General features: G+C 39.5%; 1 long non-coding RNA gene across 1 annotated transcript; it reads right to left on the bottom strand.

Moving 5' to 3' along the window:
- Window positions 1–4,061: 4,061 nt before the first annotated feature.
- LOC125164360 (uncharacterized) lies at window positions 4,062–21,985 on the bottom strand. Its single transcript, XR_007151732.1, has 3 exons — window positions 21,902–21,985; window positions 12,976–13,469; window positions 4,062–4,322 (listed from the first exon to the last, which is right to left on the bottom strand). It is a non-coding gene; the product is annotated as an uncharacterized LOC125164360 (long non-coding RNA).
- Window positions 21,986–23,983: the final 1,998 nt, after the last annotated feature.

Here is a 23,983-nt window from a genome sequence, read left to right as displayed (position 1 = left end):
CTGGAGCCTGTTTCCGATTCTGTGTCTCCCTCTCTCTCTGCCCCTCCCCCGTTCATGCTCTGTCTCTCTCTGTCCCAAAAATAAATAAACGTTGAAAAAAAAAAAAAAAAAAGAAAGGAAACATCTGCTTTAATCTTCTCCATTAATGGATAATTTATGTATAATCTCTATATAATGAACATATCGTTACTTTGAAGATTTGCTTATTGGGCTCTTCTCTTACGTCATTCAATATTTATTGAGGGTTTACTATGTACCAGACACTATTCTAAGCTCCGAGTATATTGTAGTGTACACAAATTCTCTTATATCTTCTTTCAGAGGAATGTACAATATAAGGTTTTCCACATTGACAAAAGTTAGCTATAGTCCACTAGCATCATGCTTTTTATATGACAATCGACAAAATGAAAAAAAAAAACTGGTAAGTCACCTTATTAGTTCATTCTTTATTATAACGTGCTTTGAAACATAAGGAATCAGTTTCTTTGCTCATCGATAAGGAGCAACTCCTCATTGTTAGTTTTATCACGAGATTGTAATAATTTAATCACATCTTCAGGCTCCACTTCTCATTCTAGTTCTTTTGCTTTTTCCACCGCATCTGCGGTCACTTCCTCCCCTGAAGTCTTAAATCCCTCTAAGTCATCCATGAGGGTTGGAGTCAACTTCTTCCAAACTCCTGTTCATGATGGTACTTTGACTCCTCCCACGAATTGCAAATGTTCTTTAAGGCACCTAGAATGGTGAATCCTTTCCAGAAGGTTTTGAAATTCACTGTGCCCAGATCCATCAGAGGACTATCTATGGCAGCTATAGCCTTACAAAAGATATTTTGAATAACAAGACTTGAAAGCCAAAATGACTCCTTGATCCATGGGCTGCAGAATGCTTGTTGTGTTAGCAAGCATGAAAACAACATTAATCTTGTACATCTCCCTCAGAGCTCCCGGCTGACCGGGTACACTGTCAGTGAGCAGTCATATTTTGAAAGGAATCTTTTTTTCTGAGCAGTTAGCCTCAACGGTGGGCTTAAAATATTCAGTAAACCGTGCTATAAGCGGATGTTCTGTCATCTAGACTTTGTTGTTCCATTTATAGAGCACAGAGTGGATGCAGCATACTTCTTAAGGGCCCTCGGATTTTCAGAATGGTGAGCACTGGCTTCCGCTTCCAATCACCGGCTGTATTAGCCCCTAATGAGAGAGTCAGCCTGCCCTTTGAAGCTTTGAAGCCAAGCATTGACTTCTCCTCTCTAGCCATGAAAGTCCTAGATGGCATCTTCTTCCAATAGAAGGCTGTTCGGTCCACATTGAAAATCTATTGTTTGGTGCAGCCACCTTCATTCCTTACCTGAGCTAGATCCCCTGGATAACTTGCTGGAGCTTCTTCCTCAGCACCTGCTGCCTCACCTTACCCTTTTCTCTATGGCTTCTTTCTGTAAATCTCATGAACAAAACTGTGCTAGCTTCAGATTTGCTCCTGCGGCTTCCTCACCTCTCTCAGCCTTCATAGACTTGAGGAGAGTTAGAGCCTTGCTCTGGTTTAGGGGAAGGTTGTGGCTACTTTGATCTTCTATCCAGACCACTAATATTTGCTCCGTATTAGCAATGAGGCTATTTCACTTTCTTCTCATTCACGTGTTCACTGGAGTAGTAGTTATTTTCCTTCAAGAACTTTTCCTCTGCATTCACAACTTGACTGTTGGCACAAGAGGTCTGACTTTTGGCCTGTCTCAGCTTTCAACAAGCCTTCCTAAGCTGAATCATTTCTAGCTTTTGGTTTAAAGTGAGAGACGTGCAACTCTTCCTTTCACTTGCACACTTAGAGGCCATTGTTGGGTTATTCATTGGCCCAATTTCAATGCTGTCGTGTCTCAGGAACTAGGGAAGCCCCAGGAGAGGGCGAGAGACCAGGGAGCGGCCAGGTGGCAGAGAAGTCAGAACACACACAACCTCTATGGATTAAGTTCACTGTCTTACACAGGTGCTGTTCATGGTGCCTCCAAACAATTACAATAGCAATAGCAAAGGTGGCTGATCAAAGATCACCGTAATGATTACACTAAGAGTGAAAAAGTTCGAAATGTGACGCAGAGACACAAAGTGAAACCAAATGGTGCCGCTAGACTTGCTCGCTGCAGGGGGCCACGAACCTTCAACTTGGAAACACACATGTCTGTGACGTACAATAAAGCAGAGGGCAATAAGATGAGGTATCTCTGTAGTAGAAATTTAAAAGACATTTTGCGACAATATGTCTGCTCAACTTTTTACTACACTCAAAGAACTTCACATCAACTTTGTCTTTCCCCCACCTCTTTTATTTCTCCCCCCAATTTCTATGTCAAATAGGCCGAGAAAATCTGAGAATGGCAAAAGACAGGGTCGTGTACAGGAACATAACCAGGTGAAACAGAGGAAGTATCAAGGTTAAAACCTGGGGCTTCTATTTTTAAGAATCCTCCTTTACCCATCACAAATTTAAAGAAACCATTAATTGGAAAGGTAGCTCCAGCTGTAGAGCAAACCCTGTTAGTCACACACAATATTTGTTTAAAGTGAGCAAAAAGAAGGGAACATTTTTTTTTTCCTCTTCACTCTCACAATACAAACATAAAAAACTAGAAATACCAGATGGACCTGGAGGTAATTAATGCACAGTAAGCTGAACGTTTTTACCAGCAATGTCACTTTATTTGTGCAAGAAGCAGCTATAATTAAAATGTAATGATTTAAGTAGGCCACTGGGTTAGACGGTAGACTTCTCCTTGAATAAGTTATCATTTTGTCTTTCCACTTTTTTGGTTCCCATCTCCTGGTCTCGCTGACATGACATTGTTCATAAAACTCATGCCTTTATCAGTGTGTGGTTTTTTTTTTAATTAAAAAAAATTTTTTTTAATGTTTATTTATTTTTGAGAGAGAGAGAGAGAGAAGAGACAGAGCATGAGTAGGGGAGGGGCAGAGAGAGAGGGAGACAGAATCTGAAGTAGGCTCCAGGCTCTGAGGTGTCAGCACAGAGTACAATGTGGGGCTCGAATTCAAGGATTGTGAGATCATGACCTGGGCTGAAGTCAGACGCTTAACCGACTGTGCCACCCAGGCGCCCCTATAAGTATGTTTTTTCCACTTCTGATTTATGGTTTGGGTGGCCACTATTTTTATACTTTTCCCAAAACATTTAGTGGCCACTGAAGGGATAAATGCAGAGTGGCCTTTGGGGAGTCGGGGGCCCAGTCAGCATGTCCTAACTTGTCCAACAACACCAAGACTTACTCAAAAGTGAAAATCCGAAATTGAGATGATCCAGGGCTGGCCAAGGGCCACCCTTGTAGTTCAAATCTAGTTTAGGCAGACCTGGAGCTAACCAGGACCTGGCATGCTAATGGATACTGAAACTGGCATAGTTCCAGCCAAACACAGGGAGCAAAGAGATGGGGAATGTTCAATGACCATATATGGGCAGCCCCCTCTTCAGAACACATTTCCAGTCCCACTTCACCTAAGCCTACACTTGCTGGCTTCTTAATTTTATTTTATTTTATTTTATTTTATTATTATTATTATTATTTTTGCACCACCAATGTCTTTACTTGTTCAAGAGTGATGTCTTTTTTTGTTTGTTTGTTTACTTTTTTAAAGTTTATTTATTTTGAGAGAGACAGAGTGGGGGAAGAATAGAGAGCAAGAGGGAGACAGAGAATCCCAAGCAGGCTCCATGCTGCCAGTGCAGAGCCCAATGCGGGGCTCGGACCCACGAAACTGTGAGATGATGACCTGAGCTGAAAGCAAGAGTTGGACGCTTAACGGACTGAGCCACTTAATGACTACATACATTTGAAGTAGCTTAAACAATATTTGCAAGATGTGCAGCAGTCATAGTGGGATATGAAAAACTCTGATTTCTTTTAATGAAAAGGTCACAGGTACTAATACTAGCATAATGTACTACCCACATTCATTATTGAAGGAAATGCTGCCTTTTGTGTAGAGGTTAGTGAAAACAAAACTTTAATTTTTTCATCCAAAATCACGTTGAATGCAACCAATGGACCTCAGGCTAACAATCCCTGAAAAGTTTGAAAACAAACAAAAATCCAACTAACAGAGTTGAAAACCCAGCTGCTGCCTAATAAAACAATTTCCAGGTGACGGGGATGCTCCTTCTCCTCCAGCCATTTTATTTGCAAATCTCAGTCCTCGTTGCCGGGTGAAATATTATTCTTGTGCATTTTGTCTTCCAGTGATCCGTTGCTGTGGGTTCCAGGTGTGTGTTGGTGTTTCTGAGCATTAGAAGGCACACTCAGAGTAGATCCCTTTCTGAAAGAGACATGTCACACAAAGACAATTATTCAGATAACTTACTTCAAAGTCTCCAGAAAATTTTAGGAAAAATAGGATGCTTCTCTTACAGATTAACCCCTTCAATTATCCTGCTTTCGGCTCCTTTAACTGAGGGGAAAACATCTCGATTAAAAGCTCTTTGTACCCCAGTCAAATACTCTTTTGATGAACCTATAATTAGAGGTCAACAGATGAGGTTCTAGAAAAGCCTAGCTTTGAGGTGATTAAGATTAGGCAAAAAGGAAAAGTCCTGAGGATTACGATCTGGAGTCATCTTCCATATTCGTTTAAAAACTATTTTTAAATGCTTATTTATCTTTGAGAGAGAGATAGAGAGGGTGTGGGAGAGGGGCAGAGAGGGGGGGAGACAGAGAATCCCAAGCAGGTTCTGCACTATCAGTGCAGAGCTCAATGTGGGGCTAGAACTCATGAACTGTGAGATCATGACCTGAGCCAAAGTCAAGAGTCTGATGCTTAACCGACTGAGCCACCCATGCACCCTGTTGTTCGTTTTTAAAAATTTGTCCTATTAGGAGAAATGAAACAAAGTGTGGTCAAGAAAACTGTTATTATTGCCAGAAATAATAGCAGCATTAAGAACAACAACATCAATTAAGTCACTACCTTCATACAATGAAAATACCACCACAAATGTTAGTGAGAGGGACTTTTAAGTCTTAAACTTAGGCAGTCATCTCTTCTTCTTTTTTTTTTTTTTTTTGCATCAAAGTAAGTTCAAAAATCTCAATTAATGGATAAGGAAACATAATTTTATACATATTCCTGGTTTAAAAAGAGACACTACAATATACTAGTCAAAAGAAATAGTGATGTAAAAACATAATGTCTAAATACTTTTATAAATGATCGATACCGTTAGTGCTGCTAGCTGAATGACCTTTATATTCATATGAGTACATAATGCTGCAAAGAATGTGTAAATGATTTTAATAGTTTTCAAGGACACACTGCTTAGGTAGACAAGGAGAGTATTGTGCTTTATTCTAAAGCAAAGCACAAATCCGGAAAGTTAGCTCGTACCCAAAAAAATGCTTTCACGATAATTATCACACGTGCAAAGAAAGCTTTATTTTTTTAAGGTACTGATGTAAACTGGGGCCTTGTTCTTTGAAAATAATATTTTGCCTAACTTGAAAAGTTGAAGAAACTATTAAAAGTTGTACTTGATACAAACCTTGACATTTAGACTGGGGCAATCTGAATTCTAGGTATAACTGTCCAGAATCATAAGCAAACAAGTTACCAGATAGCCACAAGGTTCCTGACAAACCAAACCATTGAGAAACTGCTTATTTCATAAGTAATTTTCTAGTTAAGTGTAAAACTGTTGATTTCATTTAAATTTGCAGCAAAATATAAACTTTAAAAATTGTATTTTGCCTTTTAGTATCACTCTGTGTACTTGCTTGTCTTCAATTAATTGGAAAACCAATGAATTTCCCTGAAAAAAGTAACAGAACTAAAATTTGGCCTGAAAGCCACAACTCATAAACAAAAATTATATTAGTTCAATAGATGCAACACAATTCTATTAAAAATCCCATCTGGTTTCTTGGTAGAAATTGATGTTTATCCTAAAATTCATATGTAAACTCAGGGTACCAACAACAGCTAAAACAATCTTGAAAGAACAATAAATAAAATTGGAGGACTCACATTTCTCAATTTCAAAACTGACTACCAAGCAACAGTATTGAAGATAGTGTGGTACTGGCATAAGATATATGTGTAGATCATTGGCATGGAATGAAAGAATCCAGAAATAAACTCCCATTTCTGTTCAATTGAGTTTTGATAAGGTTACCTAGACCAGAAAGGACAGTGTTTTTATTTTTTTTTTCAGATTCATAATATAGTGTACAAATTGAGTATCGCATTATGAGTTGTCACTAGCTTCTCCAGGCATGGGAATTTAACAAGTGAGGCACAGTTTAAGATCCATTTCTGTTGCTTTCACAGCTGGTGTTTTTTCGACCTTAACTTGAAGTATAAGAGTTGAAATATTTTTTGATACCAGTGAAATGGAGTTGGGCATCAGTTTCTGGACCTGCCATGATTTCAAACTTGCAAAAGGCAACAATTCCACTGGTTGTGTAGAAAGGACGGTGTTTTTAAACAAATAGTACTGGGACAACTGGGTGTCCACATTCAAAAGAATGAAACTGGACTCCTACCTCAAAACATATGTAATAATCAACACAAATGGATCAAAGTCCTAAACGTAAGAGCGTAAACTACAAAACTCATAGAAGAAAAAAGAGTAGTAAATATGTGTGACCTTGGGTTAGGTAAATTTCTTAGGTATGACACCAAAAGCACAAGCAACAAAAGAAAAAGAGATAGACTTCATCAAAAATCTAAATATGCATCGTCAAAAGCAAAACATTTAGTGATGCAAAGGACACTACCAAGGGAGTGAAAACACAACACATAGAACAGAAGAAAATATTTTCAAATCATTTATCTGATAAGGGACTTGTATCTGGAATATATAAAGAACTCAATAACAAGAAAAAAATTTTAAATGGGTACAGGATCTGGACATTCTCCAAATGGATGTTTTTCCAAAGAAGATACACAGATGGCTAATGGCCACATGAAAAGGTGCTCAACATCACTAATCATCAGGGAAATGCAAATTAAAATCACAGTGAGATACCACTTTACACCCACTAGAATGGCTAGACTAAAAATAAACAAAAACAAACAAAACCAGAAAATAAGAAGTGTTGATGAGGATGTAGAGAAATTGGAACCATACACTGCTGGTGGGAATGTAGGATTGGTGCAGCCACCGTGGAAAACAGTCTGGCAGCTCCTGAAAAAGTTAAAGGTATAGTTACCATTTGAACCTTCAATTCAGTCACTTTTAGTTATACACTCCAGAGAAATGAAAATGTATGTCCACACAAAAACATATATGAATGTTCATGGCAGCATTTTTCATAATAACTTAAAAACAGAAACACCCCAACTATCCACAGACTGATGAATGGACAAAGTGTGATTTATCCATACAATGCAATATTATTTGTCCAGAAAAAGGAATAAAATACTGATGATATATGCTACAGCATGGATGAACCCTGAAGACATCATGCTAGGTGAAAGAAGATAGTCACAAGAGATCACATATCATGGGATTCCATTTATGCGAAATGTCCATAATAGGCAAATCTAAGAGACATAAAGTAGATTTGTGGTTGCTTAAAGCTAGAGGAGATGGAAAGACTGTGGGGGTAATAGGTAAAAAAAAATAGTGTTTTTTAGAGGGAAGTGATGAAAATATTCCCAAGTTGATTATGGTAAAGATTGCACAACTTTGTGAATAAACTAAAAGCCGTGAATTGTATCCTTTAAATGGGTAAATTGTATGGTAGGTGAATTATATGCCAATAAAACCAATACAAAAAAACATTATTCAAATGACCCATTATCTTGATAGCAGATTGTTAGGTTCCTATGAAAAAGATGCAAGGTGCATTCATCCATTTATTCATTCATCCACAGGCATGGAAAAGGAAATAGGAGGATGAGCAGGTTTGTGGCTAAAATCACTCTGGGACATGTTGAGTTTGAAAAGCCAGTGGAATACAATCCAGCAAGAGAAGCCCAGCAGGAAATCAGAGATATAAATCATTATGTCAGGGGAGAAACTTATGTTGAAGTTATAGATTGGGGGTCATTTGCATATGCTTATAATAGTTAAAATTATGAATATGTAGAAAATGTGTGAGGCAGGAATTTTTTTGGGAATTGTAAAATACATGGAACATAAAATTTACCGTCTTAACTATTTTTAATTGTACAGTTCAGTGGTGTTAAGTAAATCCACACTGTTGTGCAACCAATCTCCAGATCTTTATCATCTTGCGACACTGAATCTCCGTACCCATTAAACCACTACTCCCTATTTCCCCTTCGCCTCAGTTCTTGGAAACCACCATTCTACTTTCTGTTTCTATGAATCTGACTAACGTAGATACGCATATGAGCATTTGTCTTTTTATTACCTATCTATCTATCTATCATCTACTACCTATTTGCTTATTTTTATATTTAATTTTAAGTAGGCTTCACCTGCAGTGCAGAGCCCAACGCGGAGCTTGAACTCATGACCTGAGACCAAGACCTGAGCTGAGATCAAGAGTCAGATGCTCAACTGACTAAGCAACCCAGGCGACCCATCATATGAGCATTTGTCTTTGTGACTGATAACATTTCACCTGGCAGACTGTCTTCAGGGCTTATCCATACTGCAGCGTGTCTCAGAGTTTCCTGCCTTAAGCTAAATGATATTGCATTGTATACATACACCACATTTTATTTATCCATTCATCCGTTGAGGGACTCTTGGGCTGCTTCCCCTCTTGGCTATCGTGAATAACAAATATCCCTTTTCAATCCTTTTGGTATATATCCTGAAGTGGAATTGCTGGATCATATGGTCATTCCATTTTTAATTTTTGTTTTTATTTTTAACATAGTTTTTTTTTTTAATTTATTTTTTTTAAAATTCACATCCAGGTTAATTAGCATATAGTGCAACAATGATTTCAGGAGTAGATTCCTTAGTGCCCCTTCCCCATTTGGCCCATCCCCCCTCCCACAACCCCTCCGGTAACCCTCAGTTTGTTCTCCGTATTTGTGAGTCTCTTCTGTTTTGTCCCCCTCCCTGTTTTTATCTTATTTTTGTTTCCCTTCCCTTATGTTCATTTGTTTTGTCTCTTAAAGTCCTCATATGAGTGAAGTCATATGATTTTTGTCTTTCTCTGACTAATTTCACTTAGCATAATACCCTCCACTTCCATCATGTAGCTGCAAATGGCAAGATTTCCTTCTTTTTGATTGCCGAGTAATACTCCATTGTATATACATACCACATCTTCTTTATCCATTCACCCAGCGATGGACATTTGGGCTCTTTCCATACTTTGGCTATTGTGGATAGTGTTGCTATAAACATGGGGTGCATGTGTCCCTTCGAAACAGCACACCTCTATCCCTTGTATAAATGCCTAGTAGTGCAATTTCTGGGTCGTAGGGTAGTTCTATTTTTAGTTTTTTGAGGAACCTCCATACTGTTTTCCAGAGTGGCTGCACCAGCTTGCATTCCCATAAAATAAAAAAAAAATTTAAATGCAAATTAAAACCATAATGAAATATCACCTCACATTTATTAGGGTGGTTACTATAAAAAAAAACAAGCATAAAATAACAAGTGTGGGCAAGGATATGGCAAAGTTAGAACCTTGTGCTCTGTTGGTGGAAATGTAAAATGGTATAGCTGCCATGGAAAGCAGCATGCCGGTTTCTTTAAAGGACCCGAAGTGGGCTCTGTGCCGACAGGTGACAGCAACAAACCTGATTGGGGGCTTGAACTCACGAACTGCAAGATCATGACATGAGCCAAAGTTGGATGTTCAATCACCTGAGCCATCCAGGCACCTGTTGTTGAGGGATTCTTAATTTAGGGTACGTGGACCACACCTAGTGTGAATGGGTGGGCTTTCAACAGTCATGAAGGCCCTCATACTGAAATTCTATGTGTGGGTGGGTTGTTTTTCCTCAGAGATTCTCTAGCTCTGACCACATTTGTTTCCCACAGAGAAAGTAGCCTCTTTTCTGCCGGATTGTGTAAATAATGCATCTAGGGAAAAAAAACCCTAAAGAATAAAAGAATGATTCCAAGTCTTTTGTTTGCTTATCGGTTTATTTATATCTTCTGTCATGCGAAGACCGTCACTGTTACATAGTCAACTGTATCTTTCCTTTTAGAGTTTCAGAGTTTTTCAGCCTTGGTTAGAAAAGGATATCCCCTCAGCCTTTAGACAGAGCATATAGGAACCTAGATATCTTTGTGTGATATCTTTATTCAGTTACATTTTTACCTTTAAGTTTTTAATCTTTCTTGAATTTATTTTATATTAGTGTAAAATGGGGGGGCCTTTAAATTTTCTTTCCTGGGTAAATGACAGCTATTTTAATCTCTCTGTCTACCAAAACTTATAAGGTGATGTAAATAATATTGGTGCTGGTAGCTATCCTATTTTTTAAGGAAATGATTTTTTTTGATTTGCCACTGCATATTTGCTTGCTCAGTTTTGCTAATCTTAAGGATATTTAAATAGTTTCCTTCTATTCTTATTTTTCTAAGAGATTTTAGCAGGAATGGCTGCTGAATTCCATCAAATAAGTTTTTAGCATTTATTGAAATGCCTATATTTTTCTCTTTTATTGATGCATTCGATTATGTAACAGATTATATAATAATGAACCATTCTTGTATTTCTGAAATAAATCCTGTTTGGTCATGATATATTATCCTTTTGTTACATGGATTTTGTTTGCTAATATTTTATTTTGAATTTTTGCGCTTTTATTCATAAGTGAGATTGTTCTATACTTTCCTTTATGTTGTTATATTTTCCAGGTTTTGGTATTAAAGTTTGCTGTTTTATACAATGAATTAGAAGAATATCATCTGGCATGGTAAATAACCTTGTCATTATCTCTTCTTTGAAAGATAAACTTAACTGGGAAGCTATCCGTATAGTTTTGGTGGCTTTGGTTTTGTTTTTGACAGAAGGTGTTTTTCATCACCTGTTCAATTTCTTTTCTAGTGATTGATCTGTTCACATTTTCTATTTCTTTTGGCGGTCAATTTTACTTGCTTTTTTTTTTTTTAATGAGGAAATTAGTCATTTCCTCTAAATTTTCAAATTGCTGACATAGAAGTGCAAGAAGTTATTTTCACCTATCCCTTTAGTCTCTCCTATATGTGGGACTACGACTTACTTCTCACTCCTCATTTTGCCTCTTCTGCTCCTTGCAGTATGTGTGAGGAGGGTGAGGTTTTGATTTCACTGGTCTTTTCAAAGAACTAGATTTTAGATTTCAAAGACTTAGTTCCTTTAATGTAATTTTTTAATAATGGTTAAGTCTGATAAACTTTCGTTATTTTCATTTTTATATATAAATTTTAAATTTTGTAAATTTATTTACATAATTTTATATCCTTACATGATGTTCTTCACCTTGTTTGGTGCTTTCAACTTAATTTAATTTTGTCTAGTATTTTTTTTTTTTTAATTTTTTTTTCCAACGTTTATTTATTTTTGGGACAGAGAGAGACAGAGCATGAACGGGGGAGGGGCAGAGAGAGAGGGAGACACAGAATCGGAAACAGGCTCCAGGCTCCGAGCCATCAGCCCAGAGCCCGACGCGGGGCTCGAACTCACGGACCGCGAGATCGTGACCTGGCTGAAGTCGGACGCTCAACCGACTGCGCCACCCAGGCGCCCCTGTCTAGTATTTTTTTTTAACGTTTATTTATTTTTCAGACAGAGAGAGACAGAGTGCAAGTGGGGGAGGGGCAGAGAGAGAGGGAGACACAGAATCCGAAACAGGCTCCAGGCTCTGAGCTGTCAGCACAGAGCCCGACGCAGGGCTCAAACTCACAGACCACGAGATCATGACCTGAGCCGAAGCCAGATGCTCAACCGACTGAGCCACCCAGGTGCCCCTGTATATCCCTTCTTTGATACTCTGTGTAGGCATGTTCCTAGTAATTATCATACAGCTGACTTTTGCTTTTTTAGCCAAATCTGGCAGTTTCTCATTTAAAAAATTTTTTTAATGTTTATTTATTTTTTTTCAACGTTTATTTATTTTTGGGACAGAGAGAGACAGAGCATGAACGGGGGTGGGGCAGAGAGAGAGGGAGACACAGAATCGGAAACAGGCTCCAGGCTCTGAGCCATCAGCCCAGAGCCTGACGCGGGGCTCGAACTCACGGACCGCGAGATCATGACCTGGTTGAAGTCGGACGCTTAACCGACTGCGCCACCCAGGCGCCCCTTTAATGTTTATTTTTGAGAGAGAGAAAGAGAGAGAAACAGACAGAGCATGAGTGGGGGGAGGGGCAGGGAGAGAGGGAGACATAGAATCCAAAGCAGGCTCCAGAATCTGAGCTGTCAGGACGGAGACAGACATGGGACTTGAACCCAGGAACCGTGAGATCATGACCTGAGCTGAGATCAAGAGTCAGTCGCTTAACCACTTAACCGACTGAACCACCCAAGTGCCCCAGTTTCTGCTTTTTAATGGATCCATTCAGGTCATCACATCCAATGTTCTTATCTTATTCTTTATTCATTAATTTAATTTAGATTTTGATTCCCTCTGTTTCTTTTTCTCTATTTTTGCTCATTTCAACAACTTAATATACGTTTCATTTTCTCCTTTGTTAATTTGGAGTCTCTTCTGTATTTTTTTCCTATTCCATTAATGGTTACTTCCCTTTTCCTCCCCTCTGTATCAGAATATGTCTTTAGTATTATTTGTAAATAAGCCACCCCCCGAGATGCAGTATATTCCCCACCATGATGTTCTAATCTAGCCTTCCCTCCCCCACCCCACCCCCACCTCCCCTAGCTAAGATCTTTAGAACATTCTTAGTCACTTTCTTCCACTGTTCAACCCGTCCCTCTGAGTATCTGGTACTCCTCCTCCTCCTTCACAGGCTTCACCAGCTAGAAGGCCTTTTGCCTTCTGGCCTCATTTTTTAAAATCTTCTATATAAAGCAACTAATGAGGTCATCCTTACCTATTTCACGGAATGGTTGGAGGCTAAACTGGGAAATCTGTGAAAGCACTTTGTAGACTGTGAAATGGTGTACAAACACCAGGGAGAGAGGATTTGTAAAGAGGAACTGGCCTGTCTTGATCTCAATGGACAACTGTAGACAAGGTGGGATTATAGTCTTCATGCTTCTGTGGCTTCTGTGCCATGAAGAAATGGTGCTCCAGCTCTCTTATTGGGCACAAATTCCCCACTACGGGAGATTGACTTCTCTCAGCTAAGGCATTTTATTAAAGGGCACATGCATTTAATGGATGCGTCTTAAAGGATGATATCCTAAGCTATCAGAATCTATTAACATCTGAGAAAGCAGACTACTTTGCGGGAAAGGAACTCTGAGCAGAAGGGTTCTGATAGGATGGGCCAGTTTTGAAGCCTGGAAACTGCCTGCAAATGGCTCCAAAGAAGGTATCTGCAAGGAGGAACTCCAGACAGAAGACTCAGGGATCAGGCAGTACCTAAAAGAAGAGAAGGTAGGAGATGAAGTGGCACATTTTGACTTTTTGGCAGGGTTGTCTCCTACCTGCACTGGCTGAGAAGTTTGTGGTGTTACATCGACTCATGCCTGGACAGACACTCTATCAGCACTGACATACAGGAATATGAGAGCCACGTGTATAATAGTAAAATGTTCTAGTAGCCACACTTTTAAAAGTAAACACAAATGTGAAATTAATCTTAATAATGTATTTTATTTAACCTAATGTATTTATAGTATTTTTATTTCCACATGCTATCCATATGAAATTATTGCTAAGATATTTTACATCCTGTTTTCCTACTAGGTCTTCCAAATCCAATGTGTATTTTATACTTTATACGTATCTTAATTTGGAATGGCCACAGTTCAAGTGCTCAATAGCCACACGTGGCCGGTGGCTGTCTGATTGGACAGGAATGCTCTGTGGTGACGTTGGTAAATTCAGCACAGTCCCGGCCTTGGTGGAAGTCACCAGTCAGATATAGCATTCTTTTTTAATGACTCCTGGTGTGGTCTCCCAGTTCTTGTTACCAGAGCCTGACAGATGAGTCCTCAATTAGGGCTGGCATCCTAACAGATGGTAAACCCCAGGAGAAGGTCAGTTTTATGAGGGTAGGGCTTTGTTCTATTTTACTCACTGCTATATCCCAACACCTCCAGCAGTACCTGGAACATAATCAGCATTCAATATACATTTATTCAATGGATTATATTAGTTTGTCTTCCTAGCTGTAAAGCTAGCATAGACATCTCATTTCTAAAATTGTTTTTTAATGTTTATGTATTTTTGAGAGAGAGAGACAGAGTGTGAGCAGGGGAGGGGCAGAAAAGGAGGCACCCAGAATCTGAAGCAGGTTCCAGGCTCTGAGCTGTTGGCACTGTGCCCAATGTGGGGCTCGAACTTACGAGCCATGAGATCACAACCTGAGCTGAAGCCGAACGCTTAACCAACTGAGTCACCCAGGTGTGTGACTCAGCTCATTTCTAATAATTATGTGTGTGAATAACTTTATTTATTTTTAAGAAACTTATCAAACTGTATACTTTATTATTTTATTTATTTTTTAAAGTAAGTTCTACCCCCAATGTGGGGCTCGAACTCATGACCCCTAAGATCAAGAGTCACATGCTCTACTGACTGAACCACCCAGGAGCCTCTGCCTGAGAATAATTTTAAATTAAGCCCAAACATTTTAGAGAGAACATTTTTACAACTTATGAACTAAAAGAAAATCCTAAATCAGCTTTAAAATTAAAAGGAGCCAATCACTCCATTTGTCACACTCTTAGTGTTACTACTGAATATGCATTTTAACCTTTAAAGATTTTCTAGTGGGCATTACACTATAACAAAAAGAGGAAATCAACCCATGATCGTATTTATTATAATGCCTATAACCCCATTTTTTGCTAAATATGTTATTATAGTATTATATAATAAATCTAAGTATTTTGCAAAGTTGTATAATTGCTGCCTGTTCCATAATTCCCTGAAGAAGGACAGATCTGATGAGCGGGTGTATTCATAACAATTGGTCACAACATTTCAGAGTGAAGTCATTGCCTTTTGGAGTTGTTGTTTTTTTTTTTTTTTTAAGGCCCTAATAGAACTTTAATAATTAAGATCATTTTCATAATTATTATAATAACTATTCTTTGTTGAATGCTTATTATAAGAATGATGTGAAGGGCTTCATGTACATTATTTCACTAAAACCTTAAAATAATGCTAATAGTCACTTGCTTAAAGTGATCCAGCTAATACATGATATAGTCAGGATAAAACCCTGGTCTGCCTGGCTCCTGGGTCTGGAATCTTGTCCATTCTGTTAGTCCACCCTCCCCAGTTTTGTAGCGAGAATGCTTAAGCCCTGACAAAATTCTGTGATTTATCCCAGATTATATGGCTCAAAAGTGGCAAAGTCAGAATTAAAATCCACATCTCCTGTTCTCAGGGCCAGATCCTCTCCTCTATACAACACAGTCTGTCCATAAGCAAAGCTTGAGGCACGTAATTTATTCAAAACATATCTTTTAAATCATTGAAATAAAAATTTGATCTTCACTTGGAGAAAAACAGTGATTACTGATTTTTAATCTATTTTGCCATTAACAGCAAAGTAATATGTTTAACAGCTAGGGTGGGGATTGGGAAAGCAGGATCAGGGCACTAAGTAGGGCACATGATCTTTGATTTTGGTCCCAAACTAAACGAATAAAATGAACCATTATCTGTGAAAGTGGTCAGTGATTAAATGTTACTAGCAGACGAACTCCACAGAAGGCCACAGAAAACCTTGGTGGAAGCTAAGAAGCATGAAATATGATTGAAAAGGGAGAAAGCTCTCCTGGGTTCACAGACTGGAAACAATCTCTCCAGATTCCTCTCGAGGGCTCTTCCCACACCTTCTACCTACATCTTTGAATCTCCACCACCTGGATGGCTAGGGGCCAGTTAGGGGCCAGCTGGGGGAATGTCCCAGCCCTGGGTGTTTTCAGGGCTGACCCGAGAACGGTCAGCTCTGGAAAGCAGCAGGTGCCTTGTCAATCTCTATAAACCCCAGGAGAACTTAGAACAATGGCCTTCTCAGTCCTGGCAGTCCTGGCGGCTCTCCTCAAGGCCACCTCCCTTCCATTTAAGTCTCTTTTTATTGAAGCCAGTTGAATGCTGTCTTATCCGCATTAAGGGGGCTAGGGCTGCTCCCGGCTACAATTAGATTTTTATGCCACCTGGGCATAGAAGCTCACTTCATTTCCAATGTCCCACCATTCCGGTAGAGTTTTTACTTTGAAGTTCACAATTAATTTGGGGCCAGCAAACTATTAGATGAAAGGGAAACTACACTGGTACATAACAGTAAAATACCAGCTGGGTTACAAGGCCAGTGCAAGAGACACGGGGACTAATCAGCTGTGGGAGGTATGTCCCCAAGCGTCTCAGCTCAAACAACTGAAATTGTTCCTATAACTCCCCTTGCTGGCCAAAACGAAGAGTGACACAAGAAAAAAAAAATCTGCACACTTCCTGCTCTCCCTGATACCTCCTCTCTCTCTCTCACTGCATATCTGAATACCTCAAGGTTAGAAAAAAAAAAAATGGTAAGAAAAAAATCTAGCGTGAAGGGACTAAAATCGATAGCTTTATTTGCCATGTTTTTGATGGATCAGCTATTCAAGCGGGAAATGCACTTTCCCGCTCTGATGAAGAAGAAAGTATCCTCCCCAGTATGACAGTGTTCATGGCATTCACCTTCACTTACCTCATAAGCAAGAACAGAAGTTACGTAGGCAAGGTTTACATCCATAGCACCAGGGAGTCTGGCTATTTCAAAGCCATGACATCCAGCTCATCTCACACATACTGTGTGAAAGTGAATTGTATTTGTTGAATCTGGCACTAATTGTGATGAATTGCAAACACAAGAGTACCATCAGTTCAATTATCTTACTGAAACGACATTTTTAATTCAGAAAGAAAATTCCTGCAACACATACGTGTTAAGAAATGAAACACTGGCACTGTACTCAATTTACTTAATCTTAGGGAAAGGTGACATGGGGAAGACAGTCCACCGACTACACAGATTTCTGACAGTTCTATTGTTTAGAGGCTTTGGAAGGTATAAGCAGGTTTCAGCTATAAAAGCTCATTGTCCTTTGAAATTAAAGTGATAGTTCCTGTGCCCTGAAGTCTTTTCTTATAACAGCAGATTTGTTTTCTTGCTGTTCCGCCATCAGTAACAATCCCATCTCTAGGTGAGCTTCTAATGATATCCATAAACAAATTCTGTATAATCCAGAAAGAGTCTTCTTCTTGGTGGGAAACTACTCCAGAAATTATGTGTATTTGAAGGCCATTTTGAGATTTTACATTAACTCTCTGAAGTTACCCCTCTGTTATTTAGTACTTCTTTTTTCATGTTTATTTTTGAGAGACAGAGCGCAAGTTGGGGAGGGGCAGAGAGAGAGGGAGACACAATCCAAAGCAGACGCCAGGCTCTGAGCTGTCAGCACAGAGCCCGATGTGGGACTCGAACCCATGAACCTGGAGATCATGACCTGAGCCGAAGTTGGACGCTTCATCAACTGAGCCACCCTGGCACACTGCGTTATTTAGTACTTCTATGTTCTAATAATTTGCAAAATCATGTTTTTTTTTTAATTTTTTTTTCAACGTTTATTTATTTTTGGGACAGAGAGGGACAGAGCATGAACGGGGGAGGGGCAGAGAGAGAGGGAGACACAGAATCGGAAACAGGCTCCAGGCTCCGAGCCATCAGCCCAGAGCCTGACGCGGGGCTCGAACTCCCGGACCGCGAGATCGTGACCTGGCTGAAGTCGGACGCTTAACCGACTGCGCCACCCAGGCGCCCCGGCAAGATGATGTTTTAATGGCAATTATATTCGCTATTGATGAACTACAGTTCATCAATGATATTCATTGGTGATGGTTCATCAGTTAGCTAATGTTAAGAAAAAGATTTTCAAATATGAGATCATTCCCACTAACATGTTAAAAAACTGTCTATTCCTGCTTCATCTCATTTATGCCGTGTGTTTAACAATGATGCTAAATTCTTCTGATGACACTGGGCATCGAATCTTTAACATAGGATGTCTAAAACAAGGACAACAATATAGTCTTTGATGGTCAGACCAAACTGGAGCATTGAATAAGACTGAGGGGCTTGGATCTCGATGATGCATTCCAAAAGTGGCATTGCCAAATGGGAGAGCTTACTTGCAAAAATGAGACCAGGACAGTAAGGGCACTCGGAGCACATAATACCAGGAAAACATGACTCCTTCACCTTGTCCTTACCCACCACCTTCTCCTATCTTCACCTCTTTCCCTTTACAGTTTGAGGTGCCGTGGCCCATTACTGCAGCTACTTTCTTGCAAACAGCTTCATTATCCTTGCTCCATTTACTTCTTCCATCACAACTGCCAGGCAAGAGAATGGCTCTGAATCAAACCACCTATCTACCTCTCTGCTGAGATCCCCAGGCTACTGAGCTCATGGGAGAAATCATACAACTGCATGCATCACATTGATTCTACCATAGACCAGTAGTCTCCAACCTCAGCACAGCCTGGTAATCATTCAGCATTTCCCTAAGTGGTTCTTTCTGCCATGCGCCACAGAATTCAACCTCTCTTCATTTTCCCTGACCCTCTGACACCGGCATTCAATCTTCCCTTCTACCCAAAAGACAGAACAGTGCTATTGGGTTAGGTACTCCTTCACTTTTATACCCTGGCCAGTGGTATACTAGTAAATGACCAATAACTGACTCTTTGGGGGATTGGGGTGTGAGGAAGTTCTGATTTATAGTGTTTATCAGTTTCCATGGTGTAAATATTCCCACGGTGGCTGAATTCAAGCTTTTGATGTATACTAGCCAGCTCTCAAAATTTCTGAAAATTTAACTATTGGCTGCCATGAGCTAGTAGAAGCTGGGTCCTGCACACACTGCATGATGCCCAGAAATTTAAATAGGTACAGAACATCTCCTTCTTCACCCTCTGTTATAGGAGATGTCTCTCCTATTCTCCAATCTAAAGTGAAAGACTCCCTCCTGCCTTCTATAAGTATCTTTTTCTATCTATTAAAATCCTTCTCTTGGGGCTCCTGGGTGGCTCAGTTGGTTGAGCTCCAACTTCAGATCAGGTCATGATCTCATGGTTCATGGGTTCAAGCCCTGCATCGGGTTCTGTGCCTGCAGCCTGCTTCAGATTCTGTGTCTCCCTCTCTCTCCGCCCCTCCCCGCTCATGCTCTGTCTCTCTCTGTCAAAAATAAATAAACATTAAAAAAAATTTTTTTTAATCCCTCTCTTGTGCATTTTCAACTTCCCCCCCCCCCTCTTTATTGGCTAATTTCTTTTTTATCTTTTTGTCATTCAATTACCTAACTCTCTCCCATGCTTTTCATTTAAGGAAACTTCATTTGATTCCACATTTCTGTCCAGCGATGTTGCAGACCCACTTCTCCAAAGAATTGTTTCCATTGTCTTCTCTTCAGATCACTCATCTACTTACTGGAATCTGGGTTTCCACGGAAATCTCGAAGTTCCTTGTTACTAGATTCAATAGAGAATTCTCAGTCCTTCTTCTACTGACTTCTCTTTCAGCATCTGACACATTTGACCACTTCTTCCTCTCCTTGGCTTCTGGGACACAATGCTTCTCTGATTCTACTCCTTCCTCTTGGCTTCGGTCTCCTATGCAGGCTCCTCCCTTTTGTCCTTTTCTTACTTGTTGGTGCTCCTCATTACTTTATTCTGAGATCCCTTCTCTTCTCATTCTACTTGCCCAGGACTTCATCTCCTCCCAGGCCTTCCATTACCATCCCTAAATTAATGATGACTCGTTGATCCATGGCTCCAGGACATTCTTTCTCCTGAACTTTAGACATGGACTACCCACTGCCTGCTAGACATATTCTTTTGGATATCTCCAGAGGCACCTCAAGTTTAACATTTCTAACACGGAAATCTCCCCAGATCTCCTCCCCTTCTGTGCTCTCAGCCCAGTGAATGACTGTAAGTTGCCCATGCCAGAATAATCCTTGAATCCCTCTAATATCTCATAGCCAGCAATCACAAAGTCCTGATGATTCCACTTCCAAAGTATCTCTTCGATCTCTCTACCTCTTATCATCCACAGGGCTACCAGCCTGGTTCAGTCACATTATCTCTCCAAACTAGTCTCCTTGCCTCCAGGCTTGCCTCATCCTAATCATTCTCCATTCTGCAGTGATCTCTTAAAAACAAATCTGATCGTGTCACTTGCTTCCCTAATCACTTCTGTTGCTTCTCCACTGTTTCTAGGACAGAGACCAAACTCTAATATGACCTATGAGTCTCTGTGTGGTCTGACCCCCATTTCCAAGCCTCTCCTTGCCTCCTACCTTGTTCCCATTGATCTAAATATTTTTCAGTTCCTAAACACGTTATGAGCTGTTTCATCTCTGGGCCTTTGAATATATGGTTTACTTTGCTGGGAACACCATAATTTACTTCCTGCTGCTTCCCATCCCTCTACCTCTGACTCTTACTCATTGTTAGAAGTTGTTCCCTACATAAGTGCCACTGACCCAGTTCTCTTCACTTTTGCAACCATTGCATTTAACCGTTGCATTTAACCATTGCATTTTACACAATGATTGTTTTGTTGCCTTGTCTCCTTCATAGGTAAATAATCTCCATGAGGACAGGAACTATGTCTATGCTCTTCACCACTGTATTCCCACTGATTTGAATCAAGAAACCGCATGTCCTTAACATCACTCCACATCTCCCCCACCCCCAGCCCCTGGCAACCACTAATCTACTTTCTGTCTCTCAGGAATTCACCCCCCCCTAGGTAAGTTTGTGGTAAGAAATAGTTAGCCTGGACCTATATAAGAATATTAAGTTAGTGATTCATGGCAAATTCATGGCACCCTCTTGTGCCTTATTTTCCTTAACTTTGAAAGGATGCCTACTTATTCAAGAACAAAGTCCATAAGATGGTGTGCAGTGTTTAATAAACCACCTATATATCACTTGATTTCCTGTGCAATTTTGTATTGCTCCATTTCCTATCTCTTGTTTTGGTTAATTCATAGAATTTTCAATTTCATGAGTGTTGGCTTCTGTTGCTAGAAGCAAAGCTTCTCATTATGCTTTGAAGAATCTCCCATTCTGCCAAGCTGGCTCCTTGGGTCCCTGCCTTCTGCTTAATTCCTCCTTGTGCTCTAAAATAGGAGTTTCATCCATTCTGATCTCAAGGAATTTGGATCCGTGCAAGTTAACATTTTGAAACTTGTCTTACATACAAAGTTGTATTGCTCTCATTCAAAACCTATCTTTTGGGGTGCTTGGGTGGTTCAGTCGGTTGAGCATCTGACTCTAGATTTCAGCTCAGGTCATGATCTCACTGTTCCTGGGATCCAGCCCTGCACCTGCTTGGGATTCTCTCTCTCCCTTTCTCTCCACCCTTCCTCTCATTTGCTTGTGAGTGCACACGAGTTCTCTCTCTCTCTCTCTCTCTCTCTCTCAAAATAAGTAAACATTTTTTAAAACCTATCTCTTAATTAAGACATTTTTAGGTTTTTAGTTTTTGTTTTCAGAAACAGGTAATTAAAAATAATAAAAAATAATAGATATTATTTTAAGGGAGAGATACATCTACCATCTCCAAGAACTTCATGGCTGCTTTATGAATTGTAAATGGAGAGAAAGGCTAATGAATCCAACTATTTCCCAAGGATCATATTTAACATTAATTGAGACTATGAGGTACCAGGGACAATGCTAAAAATTTTTTTTTCCATTACTTCATTTAAACTCAGGGCAACCCAACAAAGTAGGAATATTGCTACCGTCCTTTTACAGGTAAAGGAAACAGAGATTAAATGACTCACCCAACGTCAGACAGCTAGTAACTAAAGATGAGGACCTTGGTGGTTCTCTGAACTATAGAATCCAAAATCCAATATTGTTCTTCCTGGGAGAAAAAATTAATTGTAAAGTTAAATGGTAGTTTAATCTTATCCTGAAAAATAGCATTAACTTCTGATTTTAAATGTTTACAGCATCGAATTTGAATATATTCTTGATAATAGGAAAATGTAGATATCTATGTATGTTTTGTTTTGTTTTTATTTGAGAGAGAGAAAGCACAGCAAGGGAGAGGGGCAGAGGGAGAGAGAGAATCTTAAGCCGGCTCCGCTCTCAGCCCAGAGCCTGACACGGGGTTCCATCCCACGACTCTGGGATCACAGTCTGAGTTGAAATCAAGAGTGGGATGCTCAACCGACTGAGCCACCTAGGTGCCCCTAAATATGTCTGTATGCTTAAACATGGGCTGTTTGAGAAACGCTTGTGCTTCCTAACCACCAATTTCATTGCTTCTCCATTTGGAGTGTTCACACGATATCACAGGATAGGACTGAACCCGGGAGGTAGAACAGTGAAAAAGACCAGCTCTTAAGATGACTAAAATCCCTCTTATTTCCTTCCCATACATAACACTAGATGCATATAGCTAAATTGTGTCTTATTTTCCTTTTTGTAATAATTTCAATTATCACAATTTGAATGCTTGGCCCATAGTAGGCACTCACTAATTATCTACTGAATGAATTGATTTGCCCTTTTTTGGAACTCTATGGCATTTACTTCCTAAAGTCAGGACCTGCAAAAAGAGAAGCTTAACACCGAAGAATACTAAGAGACATTCAGCATTGTAATTTTAGGAATTTGTACATTCCACTCAGTCTTAAATATATGCCACATTTGCTCTCTAACTGCTTTAGCTATGTTAGTCTTGTTTCCTTAACCAGATTTTAAGCAAGGACTGTTATTCAATTCTTATCTGAGCCTCGTGGAGCCTAGCACAGTGCTGGTCTTAGATAGTCTATCAAAATGCACATCACATTCTCTTACAAATAGTAATTGCTTAACAAATATCCATTAATATGGTTATGAAAATTATTTTCAAGGGACGCCTGGGTGGCTCAGCTGGTTGAGTGTGTGACTGTTGGTTTTGGCTCAGGCCATGATCTCACAGCCTTGTGGGTTTGAGCCCCATGTCCGGCTCTGCCCTGGCAGTGTGGAGCCTGCTTGGGATTCTCTCTCTCTCCCCGCCCCTCCACTTGTGCTGTCGCTCTCTCTCTCTCTCTCTCTCTCTCAAAGTAAATAAACTTAAAAAATTTATTTTCAAGTTGACAAATTTTGTTGGAACCAACAGCCTCTTTCCTTCTAATTTTCATAAATTGCAACTTCATTTTTTTCCCCAGGTTAACGTAAGTGTAGCAAGCAAATTATAATTTTGTAATTTATAAATTTTATAATTTATAAAATTTTAGGCCAAGTAAATATACAAAGTGTAATAGCATTATAAAGAATTTCTCTGCTGTCATCTATATGTTTATAAACCAGGCAAAATTAATTTGATTGCATGGTCTAAATGGGTTTGATCTTAGCCATATACTAGCATTTTTTTTTCCATACAACTTTTGATTGAAATATAATTCAAATGCTTAAAATTCAACTTTTTAAAAGTATACAACTCAGTGGTTTTAGTTATTCACAAAGTTGTCAACCCATCACCACTATCTAATTCTAGAACATTTTCATCACCCCAGAAAGAAATCCCATATCCATTAGCTGTCATTCCTCCTTCCCCCCAACTCTTGGCAACCACTAATCTACTTTTTTTCTCTGTGGATTTGCCTATTTTGGACATTTTGTTTAAATGGAATTATACAATACGTGGCCTTTCTTTTTTTTTTTTTTTTAAGTTTTATTCATTTAAGTAATCTCTATACCCAAAATGCGGCTCGAACTCATGACCCCGAGATTACGAGTCACATGTTCTTCTGACTGAGCCAGCCATGCTCCCCCTATCGTGTCTGATTTCTTTTACTGGAGTGATGCATTTAAGGTTCATTATGTTGTATTATGTATCAGTTCTCCATTCTTTTTTGTGACCAAATAATATT

The sequence above is a fragment of the Prionailurus viverrinus genome, chromosome B1 (genome assembly GCF_022837055.1).
Source record: "Prionailurus viverrinus isolate Anna chromosome B1, UM_Priviv_1.0, whole genome shotgun sequence".
Lineage (NCBI taxonomy): Eukaryota > Metazoa > Chordata > Mammalia > Carnivora > Felidae > Prionailurus > Prionailurus viverrinus.
This window is presented reverse-complemented; position numbering and strand designations above follow the sequence as displayed.